Raw genomic sequence first — 14950 nt, 5'->3', positions numbered from 1 at the left:
TGTTCCAGGGGAACCTCATCCTTTCCAAAATGCCTGTATCCAGCAATCCTTCAATTTGCTATTCCCTACTGTTTATTGTACCCTTAAGGGGTACTAAGGACGGTAAATTGGGACCGTTCCGTTAAAAGAAAAATTCAATTACCACCGGTGCCATTGGAATCAATCCCACATGAGCTCCCCCTCTTGTCCAAAATGTGTCAAGAAAACTACCATGAGTTGTGTATTTTCATGGTCAGTGTTTTCTCTACCATGTTTGTGGCTCAACATGTGTTTCTCTGGTATGAGGTTTACTTCAAATGTGTGTGCAATACGGTACATGTCATTGATTGGAAAGTATTGTAGACATTTTCTCTGGCCCCCTCCTAAACTTTATCAGTGACGACATGTATAGCCGCATGTCGTCATTCCGCCGCTGGTTGTCGAGGTGGTGCCCAATAAATAATGTGGGCTTCGTTGATCCCTGGAAGACGTTTTGGGGAGTGCCTGGTCTGATTAGGAGGGACGGCATCCATCCAACTTTGGATGGAGCACAACTCATTTCTAAGAACCTGACCCAGTTTCTTAATGGACTTAATCCATGACCCAGAGTTCAGACCAGGAAGCAGAGTCGCAGTCTTACACACTTCTCTGCGCTTCCTTCGGAGCAGTCACTCAGCGTAATTAACTCTATAGAAACTGTTTCTGCCCCACGGACATCAAAGTTAAATGTAATAATTAGGGCCGGGACTTTAGCGCGTTAATTACGATTAATTAATTACAATGTGAATTAAGATTAATTAATTACACCAAAAAAAACACATTAAACAATTTTTACACTTATTTTTTGCACCGCGGAACGTTTCTCACTAGATGTGTTTCGGAGGACCGATTATACTGGAGCACCAACTAGCGTTCATGACTTCAGACAACAACAAACCACAGTGAACATGAACGAAGAAGCTGACGAGACCGTGTCAGTTGGCCCCGTGAATGGGAAATCTTATTATAGTAAACACACGGATGGAAGCGTCGATAAGAGCATGGTTGTGTGCAAGCTATTGTTAGGATATTCCTTATCCACCCGAGTTGGTTGATAGAAGAATCCACTGCAGGAAATTAGTTAAAAAGTTTAACATTTATTTAGAAGAGAAAAAGTTGTACATGAGCAATTCTCCGCAGATATATCTGGAGACAATGAAATACGTTTCGCAAGCAAATCCCTTCCAAAGTCCGCCTGCCTTCTGGCACTGACCTGTTTTAATCCCTCTGGTGCCCTTGAACGTTGGTTCAACCCAGTTCATCCTTCTGTAACAAACGCCTTCCCCGAACAATGAGTGTCTGGTACTCTCTCCTGCAGCCTTCGGCCTTGCCCTGAAAATGGGTTCAAACTGGCTCTCCCTTCGGTCGCAGGTGTGTTATCTCAGATAATATTTTATCTTCATTTTTCCTGTGCTCTCTTTTCCACCATTCACATTGTCTGCCTTATAAGGACCGATCCGGTCACGCCATCTGTCCTACAAGCGGACATCTATTCTACAAGCTAAAAAGTAAATACAAGAAGACACACACAGAGAACCCCACATCCCACACTATGCAACAAGGAATTCACATCGAGCCTCAAGTATCACCTCAACGCAAAACAATTAGCAGCTAGCGTGGACGTTAGCCCGACGAGTACAAGGACCCACACCCAACCCACACTGCACCAGATAACTGGTTTAAGGACCACGGTAACTAAGTCCACGTCTGAAAAAATAACCAATGTTCTGAATGTACTTGAAAGTATTGGACTACTTAAAAAAACATAGTTTAAAGAAGGTCTACTTACCTATAGGCTACCTGAATTTCTGAAAGTACTATATTTCTAAATATGCTATTTCTACACATGTCTGCTGGAATTGGTTGAACAAAAATAAAAATCCATGTGAAAAAAATTACTTCTCACTGTTCTCAGGTCAAATATTTATGCAATTAAAATGTGATTAATTTTGATTAATTAATTACAAAGCCTCTAATTAATTAGATTAATATTTTTAATTGAGTCCTGGCCCTAGTAATAATACAACAGTGCAACAAACTAGGAGAATTAAAGGGGGACTTTTGAATATTAGATCTCTGTGCTCTAAAGCTGTTTTAGTAAATGAACTAATATCTGACAACCATGTTGATATTTTCTGTCTTACTGAAACATGGCTATCGGATGGGGATTACTTTAGTTTAAACGAAGCGACTCCTCCAAGTCATGTTAATACTCATATCCCCCGAGGCACAGGCCGAGGGGGTGGAGTGGCAGCTATTTATGACTCCTGCCTTTTAATAAACCTCAAACCTAAACTGGATTATAACTCATTTGAAAGTCTGACTTTCAGTCTTTCACAACCAACCTGGAAAATAATCCAGCCGGTTCTCTTTGTAATAGTGTACAGGGCCCCAGGTCCTTATTCTGAATTTTTATGTGAATTTTCCCAGTTCTTAACGAGTTTGGTCCTTAAAACGGGCAAGGTAATTATAGTGGGTGACTTTAACATTCATGTGGATGTCGATAACGACAGCCTTGGTACTCCATTTCTCTCTTTGCTGGAATCAATTGGTTTCTGTCAGACTGTAAATAAACCAACTCATTGTTTTAACCACACGCTTGACTTGGTTCTTGTACATGGTATTGTGATAGAACACTTAACAATCTTTCCACAGAACCCTCTCCTGTCGGACCATTGTCTGATAACCTTTGAATTTCTACTGCCAGAATCTCCTCCTCCTGCCAAGGGTTTCTACAGTCGATGTTTATCGGATACCGCTGTAGCCTCATTTAAAGAAGCCATTCCCTCTGCTCTAAGTTCAGTGTCTTGTCTCAAGATATCAGAAGACTCCTGTGAAAACTTCAGTCCGTCACAAATCGACCATCTTGTCGATACTGCCACAGGCTCTTTGAGAATGGCACTGGACGGTATTGCTCCCCTCAAAAGAAGAATGGCAACAAGAAGGAAGTTCGCCCCTTGGTATAACTCTCAAACCCGGAACTTTAAGCAAACTGTGCGGAAACTTGAGCAGTTATGGCGTTCTACCAAATCAGAAGGATCTAGGCTAACTTGGCAAGACAGCGTTAAAACATATAAGAAGGCTCTCCGTAACGCAAGAGCATCTTATTACTCATCATTAATCGAGAAAAATAAAAACAACTCCAGGTTTCTCTTCAGCACTGTAGCCAGACTGACAGAGAGTCACAGCGCTGTTGAGCCGTGTATTCCTGTGGACCTCAGTAGTAACGACTTTATGAACTTCTTTAATGGTAAGATTCTGACTATCAAAGAGAAAATTGATGGTCTACTACCCCCAACTGGAGCCGACCCGTCCTCGGATGTAGGAACTTTGGACGCAGCCGTGGGCCCTGATACCTACTTGAATGGTTTCTCTTCCATCAACCTTGATCAACGGACTTCTACAATATTGAAATACAACTCTTCCACTTGTCTCCTGGATCCGATTCCAACTAAGCTGCTTAAGGAAGTTTTTCCATTAATTTGCACATCCCTACTGGATATTATGAATCTGTCTTTGTTGACAGGACATGTACCACAGTCCTTCAAGGTAGCTGTAATTAAACCTCTTCTTAAGAAACCTACTCTAGCTCCAGAGGTGTTGGCTAACTACAGACCCCTCTAATCTTCCCTTCCTCGCTAAGATCCTTGAGAAATCTTTCACGAATCAATTATGTGACTTTCTACAAAACAATGCTTTGTTCGAGGATTTCCAGTCAGGATTTTGAGTGCATCATAGCACAGAAACGGCACTGGTGAAAATTACAAATGATCTTCTACTTGCATCGGACCAAGGACTTGTCTCTTTTCTTGTATTGCTGGACCTCAGTGCTGCATTTGACACCATCGATCACCGTATCCTGCTGCAGAGACTGGAGCACTTGATTGGCATCAAAGGAACTGCACTCAGCTGGTTTAAATCTTATTTATCGGATCGATCCCAGTTTGTGTTTGTGAACGGTGAATCATCGAGGACCACCAATGTTGGTCACGGAGTCCCACAAGGTTCTGTGCTTAGAGCGATCCTATTTACCCTGTACATGCTTCCTTTGGGCGACTTTATCAGAAAACACTGCATAAACTTCCATTGTTATGCAGACGATACTGAACTGTATCTATCGATCAAGCCAGAAGACACCAACCAACTTGTTAGACTTCAGGATTTTCTTGGAGACATCAAAACTTGGATGACCTGCAACTTCCTCATGTTAAACTCGGAAAAAACGGAAGTTATCATGATAGGCCCAGAGCGCCTTCGAAGTCAGCTGTCACGTGATACAGTCTCTATGGATGGAATCCAACAGCACCGTCAGAAATCTTGAAGTTCTTTTCGACCAGGATATGTCCTTCAACTCTCAAATAAAGAAGACTTCAAGGACTGCCTTTTTTCCTGTCTCAAAGTGATGCAGAAAAACTAGTTCATGCATTTGTTACTTCTAGACTGGATTACTATAATTCTTTGTTATCAGGCTGCTCTTGTAAATCGCTTAAACCTCTCCAGCTGATTCAGAATGCTGCAGCACGTGTATTGACAAGAACAAGAAATGGGATCATATAACTCCTGTATTAACTTCTCTGCACTGGCTTCCTGTTAAATCAAGAATAGAATTTAAGGTAATTCTCCTCACCGACAAGGCACTTGCTGGTGAGGCACCGTCTTATCTTAAAGAGCTTGTTACACCGTATTGCCCTACAAGGCATCTGCGCTCCGTAGATGCTGGGCTACTTGTGGTTCCTAGAGTTTTAAAAAGTAGGATGGGGGCCAGAGCCTTCAGTTATCAAGCTCCTCTTTTGCGGAACTAGCTTCCACTTTCAGTCCGGGGGGCAGACTCGGTCAGTTCATTTAAGATAAAGCTTAAAACGTTCCTCTTTGATATTGCTTATAGTTAGGGCTGGCTCAGGTTAGCCTGGACCAGCCCTTAGTTAAGCTGCTCTAGGCTTAGACTGCCGGGGGACTTCTTAGGACACACCGAGCCTCTGTCTCTCACTCTCTCCTTCCACAATCATCCATGTTTTATTAATGTACATCACTAATTAAGCTTCTTTCCGGGAGTTTTTTGTGCTTTCTCGCCTAGCAGGTCTTCGTGGATCATAGTTTCGTGCCGACCCCGGTTCTGACTCCTGGCATGGCTCTGCTGACACCTGCTGCTGCCATCATCATTACTTTAAATATGATTCATATTACTGTCATCATTAACCAACATATTTCTGCTCCCCCCCCCCACAGAAGCCTCTGTGGATGGTGGTTCTTTCTGATGGTGGTTGTCCCTGCAGTGTTCCTGCCGTACACCTGTTCTGCTACTTGCAATTACTTGTATCATTTCTGTTAGAGAAATTGAATGTATTGTACATCTTTTACATTGTTGATTCTGTACACATGACATCCATTGCAGTCTGTCCATCCCGGGAGAGGGATCCCTCCTCTGACGTTCTCCCTAAGGTTTCTTCCCTTTTTTTCCCCATTGAAGGGTTTTTTCATATTTTGGGGAGTTTTTCCTGTGCCGATGTGAGGGTTTCGGGACAGAGGATGTTGCATGTGTACAGACTGTAAAGCCCTCTGAGGCAAATTTGTAATTTGCGATTTTGGGCTATACAAAATAAAATTAATTGAATTGAATTACATTTCTAGTGGGTTCTGTGAGGTCACGGGCAGTCCTTACGGCCGGCTAGGGCGATGCAGTGCACGTGAGGTAAATGAAACACCATTGAGGTCCAAATGAAGGCAAGCAAACAGTTTATTCGGTCGTAGCGCTGCCCACTCGGGGGTTCGTATTCCCATCAAATATAACTTTCCAAAACAACTGAAAACGTCCCGAAGGAGAAAATAAGCTATTATCTCGCTTAACCAACATCATCGTGCCTAGTCCTTGTTGATTCCCCAAGTGTTCTCCAATCCTCCCCTTAAATCCGGCCCTCATCGGATGGCCTAACCACTTCCACTAACCACTAACCACTATATCTGGTGGTGCCTTTGGGTCCCTGTCGTTTATCTGCGGGTGCTATTTTGAAGGGGGTGGCTGTCCCTTAAAGGGGAAGTAGCACCCAACCACTAGTTGGCCCTGTGTGATGCCACAGTACCCAGTCCGTGGCATCAACCCCTATCTTAAACATTGATCCCATGTTCTCATCTTCTCCTCTGCTTTGGATGAGCAAGGTGATGTGAGGAGCTGATGTCCGCATCTGCTCCGCCTTGTTTCCCCACATAGATCTCGCAGACATTAACCGTTGGATGTCCATTCAAACTTCAGTCCATCCCACAGGATATCATAGTTTCTATCAGGAGACAACAAACAGTTCATCATGCAATGTGGAGGATCCACCGGTGGTTCGGTCGGGTGTAATTTCTGGAACCACCAGAGACCAGCATACATTTGCAATCTCTTCCAATGATTGTCAGAGTAACCATGGGTTCTGGAAACAGGTTACTATCAGCCATTGGATCTGGGCACCCCTATGGCGTTTGTTGTAGTGTGTCCGGTGTTCCAGGTCACGCAGGTGGAGCATGGCCGTCGTCCTGGCCGACCCCCGGAGAACCCGACACATGGCCGCCGACACCCGGAGGCTCCCTGACCGGCGGTCCGAGGCAGACCATTGACGTTGGGTCCCCACCCTTGTCTACTTCGGTCTTGTTTCTGCCCTCCCCTCAGGACCGTCTGGAATTCTGTCCTTGAGGGGGGGGGGGGTTCTGTCACGGGCTAATGTCTTGTTTTATTATGTAGTTTCATGTTTCTTGTGTCCCTGGGGTAACTTCACTTCCTGCCCTGTCCTGTTATTGTCTGATTGTTTCCACCTGTGTCCAATAACCTGCACCTCCCTTGTGTATTTAAGCCCTGGTGTCCCTTGTCGTGTCATTGTTTGTTGGTGCATGTCAGTCCTTGATTTGCATCTATTAAAGAGCACTTTTGGTTGTCCTGGAAACTCTGCGTCTGAGTCTTCCCTGCCTACCTGCACCAGCCAGCCGTACGTGACACTATACACTCAATAGCAGCACTCATCATTTTACAGCCTAGCTCTGAGTATAGGACAAGACTAAAACTACAAACATTAATACCAAAAAACGGACACTATATACAACAATTCTCATTTCTCATCACCTTCAATCCTCCACATTTAGTTACAGTTCTTAGTAACGTATTGCTGACCTCTTATATCAAATCAAAATAGGGGTAATAGCTTGGAGGTCTAGAAACTCTTTCACATAATTCATGCTTCATTATAACAATTTTCACTCTGAATAAACAGGATAAGTAAACAATTCTCTAATATCTCCAATTGTTGTCTTGTTTGTAGACCTATTTATATACATTTATATTTTATATCTTTCTCTTTTGCTACATCCACTCTGTTAATTCACTTCTTGCCCTGGAACTGTCGGGATCAATAATCACAAAACTTAATAAGAATTTATTTTTTCTGTCCACAAAATCTCCCTTTAGCTGCTAACACTGCATGTACTTGGTCCTTCTCTTGTCTCGTCATGACAGACAGGCTTGTTGGTTGAGAATATGTCTCCCTTCCAAACATTCCTCTTTCCTGCATCTGTGCTACCCACTTCACATTTCTTTTCGTTACACATTTCCTATCTTTTCCAGGGTTTTATCCATATATCTCTTATAAGTCTTAAATAGGGTGAAACCCAGAGTGCCCTCTTTACATCCCTCCCATATCATTATGGTTTCCTCCATTTTCATCATATTTTAACAGGTTATTTTATTTGTTCACACATGGCTTTAGAACAAAAGAGAAAGGTATGGAAGTAAATCTGTGCCATCGGGGGTTGAAATTAAAAGGTGATTGAATTTCTATCACTGAATATTTATGCATTGAAATTATGTACCTGAATGTTTTTCAACATTAAAACACCGCAAAAAAATTCAACCTAAAAAAAATATTCAGCTGCAAACGAAATGGAGGTTACAATATTCAATCCCAAAAATTTCAACCTTGACACACCAAGAAATGGAGGTTACAATATTCAACCAAAAAAATATCAACCTTGACACACCAAGAAATGGAGGTTACAATATTCAACCCAAATTTTTTTAACCTTGACACACCAACATCCGGGACACTAAGGAAGAGCAATTGATTCTAGATTCAAGATCAGGAGCGTGCGGCAAGCTAAAGGAGCGAGCACCCAAAACACCTTGGGCTTCGGATTGTAGCCATGTCCAATAATAACGGGGCTCTACTAGTTAAGAACAACAAACCGAAGTAAAAAAAAATAAAGGCGAAGAAATCGTTTAAATTTATCGGGAAAGACCCGCGAACCTGGTGAGTGAGCCGAGCGGGACACAGCAACACAAACAGTATGTGTGTAGTGGAGGGGCGCTGTGACTACCAGCCAATCACAGAACGCAGACACAGACAGCTACCCAATGAGGACTTTTATTCAATCCGAGCACAGATATTGACTCGTATTACTCGTATAATACTCGTACTCTGCAAAAGTGCTTTATCCGTACCGGATACTCGGCTGAAACGAGTATCCGGCTCATCTCTAGTGAATACTGGACCCCGATGCCTGAGACAGCAGGTCCGACCTGATGGGGATCTCCAACGGGGGACCTGCGAGGAGCGACATTAGGTCCGCGAACCATACTCGGGCCGGCCAGAACGGGGCTACTAATAGTAGGCTGACGCCGTCCTGACGGACCCTCTCCAGAACCCCTGGGAGCAGAGCAACAGGGGGAAAAGCGTACAGGCACACCCTTCTTGGCCACGCCTGTACCATAGCATCCAACCCAAGTGGGGCGGGGTGCGAGAGGGAGAACCACCGAGGACAATGAGATGTCTCTCTGGAGGCAAATAGGTCCACTTCAGCATGGCAAAAGTGTCTCCAAAGGAACTCCACCGCCTCTGGATGGAGTCTCCAGTCCCCGGGCCTCGGCCCCTGCCTCGACAGGGTGTCTGCCCCCTGGTTTAAGACACCCGGGATATAAACCGCTCTTAACGAGCGGAGTTTCCCGAAGGACCACAGGAGGATCTGGCGGGCTAGCTTGTACAGCGGCCGTGAGCGCAGGCCCCCCTGATGGTTGATGTATGAGACCACCGATGTGTTGTCTGAAAGGACAAGCACATGCTGGTCCGCCAGGGCTGGACGGAAGTGTTTCAGTGCCTGAAACACCGCCAACATCTCCTGCTGGTTTATGTGCCAGGACTGGATATGATGCTGCCACAGCCCCGAGGCTGAGTGACCACTCATGATCGCACTCCAGCCCGTGAGGGAAGCGTCTGTCGTGAGAGTAACCCGACGAGAGATCGCTCCTAAAACAGGCCCTTGGGATAAGAACCAAGGGTCCCTCCATATGACCAGGGCCCTCAGGCAGCGCCGAGTGACCTCGATCTGACGGTGCTGGTTTCCCCTCGGGGAGAAACCATTGGCCCTGAGCCACCACTGCAACGGTCTCAAGTATAACAGGCCGCAAGGGATCACATTGGATGCCGCTGCCAGGAGACCTAGCAGTCTCTGAAACTGTTTCATTGTGAGTGTCTGGCCTAGCCTAGCCTGCTGAACTGCAGAGAGGATCGAAACTACTCGAGCGGGAGACAGATGTGCCCGCATCGTGGTCGAATCCCAAATAACGCCCAGGAAGGTGGTCCTACATGCTGGGGACAGCACACTTTTCCTGGTGTTGAGTCTCAGCCCCAGACGGTTGATGTGGGCAAGCACAACACCTCGATGTTGGGCCAACAGCCGCACGGATGGCGCTAGAATCAACCAGTCTATGTAGTTCAAAATGCGGATGCCTTGGAGACGCAATGGCGCCAGACAGCATCCACGCATTTGGTGAACGTACGGGGTGAGAGAGCTGAACGGAAGAACCTTGTATTGGTAAGCTTTATCCCCAAAAGCGAACCTCAGGAACTTCCTGTGTCGTGGGAGGATGGGAATATGGAAGTAAGCGTCCTGGAGATCCACCGTAACAAACCAGTCCTCGGACCTGATCTGTGCCGCGATCTGTTTGAGAGTGAGCATCTTGAAGCTCAACTTTGCAACAGCGCGGTTCAAACAGCCGAGATCTAGTATCGGACGCAAACCCCCATCCTTCTTTGGAACGTAGCGGCTGTAATAGCCCGACTCTCTGTCTGGGGGGAGAACTCGTTCTATGGCTTCCTTCCGCAGCAGGGTCTGTACTTCTTGCTCCAACACCAGAGCCTTCTGGGGGTCTACCACAGTGGGTAGCACCCCCCGAAATTGAGGCGGCCGCCACCTAAATTGGATGGCGTAGCCGACATCGATTGTGCACAGGACCCATTGAGGTACATCGGGGAGGGCTTGCCACTCCCCCAAAACGTTTCTCAGGGGCTCCGGCCCCGAGCATCGTCGACGGCTGGGGCCACCCTCGAGCAGCCCCGCGGACGTGGCGTCGTCGGGGAAGGAAGGAATCGAGCGCCTCTGCCTGCCACCTCTCCGCGTGGAGTTTATCTGCAACGGCCCCAATGGCACCTCCGAAGAGGGTTGCCGGGGAAAGAGGGGCATCAAGGAGGAAGGCTTTGTCCTTCTCCTTGAGGCTGGAGTGGCTGAGCCAAAGGTGCCGCTCCGTAGCCACCAGGGCTCCCATGGAGCGGCCGACGGACTTCGCCGTCTCCTTCGTGGCTCTCAACGCGAGGTCAGCCGTGTGCCTCAGCTCATGAACTGCCTCCGGAGTTAGCTCCTTCCCCTCGGGCCACATCGGCCAGCAGCTCTGCCTGATACGCCTGGATAAGCGCCATCGTATGCAGGCAGGAAACCGCCTGCCCCGCCGCTGAGTAAGCCTTGCCTACCAGAGCCAAGGTAGTCCTCGAAGGCTTGGTGGGCAGCACTGGTGTCCTCAGCGACACGGCCGCGGGGGAAACATGGCCCGCCAGGGCCCCCTCCGCGGCCGGCATACTCACGTAGCCATGTCGCTTAGCCTCAGCTAAAGACGAGTACAATGGCGTACACGGGTTGTACACGCGGGAGGACACCGGCCTACTCCAGGACGCCGACACCTCAGTGTGGACTGGGAAGAACAGCAAGCACCGACGCGGAGGAACTCTGCGGGAAGGTAAAAACCGCTCCTGCAGCTTACCGGAAGCAGTAGGCTGCTGTTTACCCGCCGGGCCAGCTGAAACCTGTCAGCGGCTCGGGTGAGGACCTCCAGCAGTTCTATGGCGGCAGCGGGGGAATGAGGCGCCTCGGCGTCAGCCTCCGCTACCTCTACGCTCACCACGTCCAGCTCCTCGGAGCTGGAGGAACGTGAGAGCGGCGTCTCGTCCGGGGTGGATCATTTTTGATCCCCATGAAGACATCCGGCGCTCTGCCTCAGCACGAGCTGGACCGGAGCCGCGGGGAGCACGCCTCATCGAGCCGTCCTCGGTGAAGAGGGCTCGATGAGGCGTGCACGGGAGTGCCATGTAGAGATGAGCGAGTACAGCATTATCTGTATCTGTATCTGTATCTGTTGAACCATATGAATTATCTGTATCCGTATCCGTACTCGCGGGGCCTAACCCGAAAATGGGGGGGGCCTAACCCGGAGGTAGGAAGGATTTACCCCGTAAATTGTCGGGTTAAGCCTTTCTGCGGTTAAAACAGCATTCCTTCTTAATTCTTATCACTGATGATCATGAGAGAGAGAGGGGAAGTGTGTGTGTGGCTTAATTTGTAATATTAATATTTAGTTATTCAACACAACTAGTCAACGTCAGACACTGAGTGCGTGAAGAGAGCCAGCAGACGGTAAAAAAAACTGATGAGAGAGAGAGAGAGGGAGAGAGAGAGAGAGAGAGAGAGACAGACAGAGAGAGAGAGGTCAGTGCGTGAAGTAAAAACAAAACTGGTTAGTAGAGATGTGTCGTTCGTGAACGATTCGTTCGTTTTGAACGAATCTATACAATGACTCGGAAGGGACGAATCCGCTCAAAGAGCGATTCGTTCATTTCCTCGTGGCCGCGCATTCGTGACTTCAGTCAAGGAAACAGAAATGGTTCGTTCATTTCCCGACTGGGTTTTCGTGGGCGAGTCTATGGATCATTTTTCACGCGACCTGCATTGGTTTAGTAGAAACAGTTACTTCATTCCCTTTCACATGACCACTGTTTTAGAAAGACATTCATTCACAAGTCATACTGACCGCTTTTGTTATTTTCAGGTCGGCGAGTGTCCGCTGTGCCTCCTGCACGTAGCCCGGCGGCGGCATGTAAACAAAGCCAGATCCACCCTTTTTTGGCACCAACATGAAGTGCAGAAGGGCCTACATGCGTAACCTGATCTCTTTTAATTGGTGTGAACTTACTGCACTTACTCGGACAATGTCACCCAAAGTTCACAGACCTAATTCAAGTGTCTTAAACTGAATTTTCCATATATTAAAATACCATTTTACTTGAATTGCTTACTTGAATGTGTGGCAGATCATATTTTTTAAAGAAAAATACAGTACAACGTGAAGGTTTGTAAGGATTTAAATGATCATTTATTATCACAGAAATGTTTCTACATCCCCTGTGTTGTGCTTCACGGTGGCTCCGTCGATCGATACCGGACTCCGCGCTCCAGCTGGCGGGCTTCCAGCTGCTCGGAGCGGACCGCGACACGGAGCTCGCCGGTAAGACGGAGTGTGCATCTACTCAAACATGTGCAACGACCTATCACTAGGATTTGTTTTATCATTAACTGCAAACCGTTTACTCCCCCGTGATTTCGCTTCTTTCATCCTGGTCGGTGTTTGTTTACATGCCGCCGCCGGGCTACGTGCAGGAGGCACAGCGGACACTCGCCGACCCGATTTGGAGCGGACCAACCCAGATAAACCTCCGCCATGAACTTCCTAAGTACAAACAGCTTATGAAATGCCCTACATGAGAATAGCAGTGCTTGCATTGGACGGATTTAGGCTAGTGAATTGGCTATTTGGCCGTGGAATTGACCCTACCCTACCCCCCCCCGTTGAAATGAACGAATGACCCGAAAAAAGATTCGGTCTTTTTACTGAACGAGAATCAAAGAACCGAGTCAGTAAAAAGATCCGAACCTCACATCACTACTGGTTAGAGCCGACTGAAAAAAAAACTCAGACAGGCAGAGACGCAATGCGAGTCGCATTCTTAAGCACCACGTCTTAACAAGCCCCACGTTTACCTGAACTCTACTAGTTAAGAACAACAAACCGAAGTAAAAAAAAATAAAGGTGAATACTCGTTTCAGCCGAGTATCCGGCTCATCTCTAGTGCCATGACAGCCGTGTGCCTTTCGGGTCCCTTTATAGCGCCCTGGTCCCGGCGTCGCCCACCTATGACGTACCAGCTCGCCATTGGTTAGATTTCACACGTGCTTCATGACGTTGTCACGCAGAGGCGTTCCCACAGCGTTTTTACGCTGCTCGAGTTCCCTGAGAGGGAACAACAAAATCCTTCCCTGTGTCCTCATTTCCTCGCTTAATATTCTAAACTTCCAGTCCACGAGGCAGGAGCAGTTCTGTCAGCACGCAGGCCAGAAGAACAACTGACTAACATCAGAAAGAATATTATGTTTTATAATTCTTGTTAGATATAAAATAAATGATTTCTATTGGCCTTAAACTGGCGTTGAGGAGGAGCTGGTCCTCTCGCCGTAATACAAGATCCAATCACATCCAATTGAAGTCCCCTAAAATTAATGTAAACATAACAAACAAACCATGAGTGTTGTATGGTGCCTGGTATGTCTCTAACTCCCATCCTTATCAGATCTGTGTCTACGTGGTTGGCACTTTCTGCTTGGCCCTCTGACCTTGCACTCCTCAACCAGGGCAAGTGTGGGATGTGGGGTTCTCTGTGTGTGTCTTCTTGTATTTACTTTTTAGCTTGTAGAATAGATGTCCGCTTGTAGGACAGATGGCGTGACCGGATCGGTCCTTATAAGGCAGACAATGTGAATGGTGGAAAAGAGAGCACAGGAAAATGAAGATAAAATTGTATCTGAGATAACACACCTGCGACCGAAGGGAGAGCCAGTTTGAACCCATTTTCAGGGCAAGGCCGAAGGCTGCAGGAGAGAGTACCAGACACTCATTGTTCGGGGAAGGCGTTTGTTACAGAAGGATGAACTGAGTTGAACCAACGTTCAAGGGCACCAGAGGGATTAAAACAGGTCAGTGTCCGAAGGCAGGCGGACTTTGGAAGGGATTTGCTTGCGATGCGTATTTCATTGTCTCCAGATATATCTGCGGAGAATTGCTCATGTACAACTTTTTCTCTTCTAAATAAATGTTAAACCTTTTAACTAATTTCCTGTAGTGGATTCTTCTATCAACCAACTCGGGTGGATAAGGAATATCCTAACAATTTTGGGGGCTCGTCCGGGATAGGAGTTTTCCTGCAGGGGGGAATTCGGTCCAAGAGCTTTCATCTGCTGAACACTGCGTACTCCCAGGCCGGCCTCAAAACAAGGTAAGCAGAGACCTGTTACATCTAATTCTGCATATTGATTAATCTAAAATAAGGAGTACGCTGTGGATTGGTGGTGAAGGAACCAAATTGATACATGAGCAATTCGCTAAAGTTATTGTTAAGGAAACCGGTAAAAGTGCACAACAATAGTACCGGCGAGTACTATTGGGTTTAGTAGGTACCGGCGAGTACCAAGGGATCTTCTATCCGACACAAATTAAAGGATCAGGGATCCTATTGGGTTTAGTAGGTACCGGCGAGTACCAAGGGATCTTCTATCTGACACAAATTAAAGGATCAGGGATCCTATTGGGTTTGGTGGGTACCGGCGAGTACCAAGGGATCAATGATCTGACACAAATAAAAGGATTTTGAATCCTAATCTTTGGTTTGGCAACCCCATCAGTTCCTGACGAGGGCTGAAGTCGCTAGGTGAGTGTCCTGGGGATTTGAGGACCCCCGAAAACTGGTCTTTGGTTTGGCAACCCCATCAGACCCTGACGAGGGCTGAAGTCGCTAGGTGAGTGTCCTGGGGATTT

The sequence above is a fragment of the Pungitius pungitius genome, chromosome 21 (genome assembly GCF_949316345.1).
Source record: "Pungitius pungitius chromosome 21, fPunPun2.1, whole genome shotgun sequence".
NCBI classification, from domain to species: domain Eukaryota; kingdom Metazoa; phylum Chordata; class Actinopteri; order Perciformes; family Gasterosteidae; genus Pungitius; species Pungitius pungitius.
Note: the sequence above shows the minus strand (reverse complement) of the source record.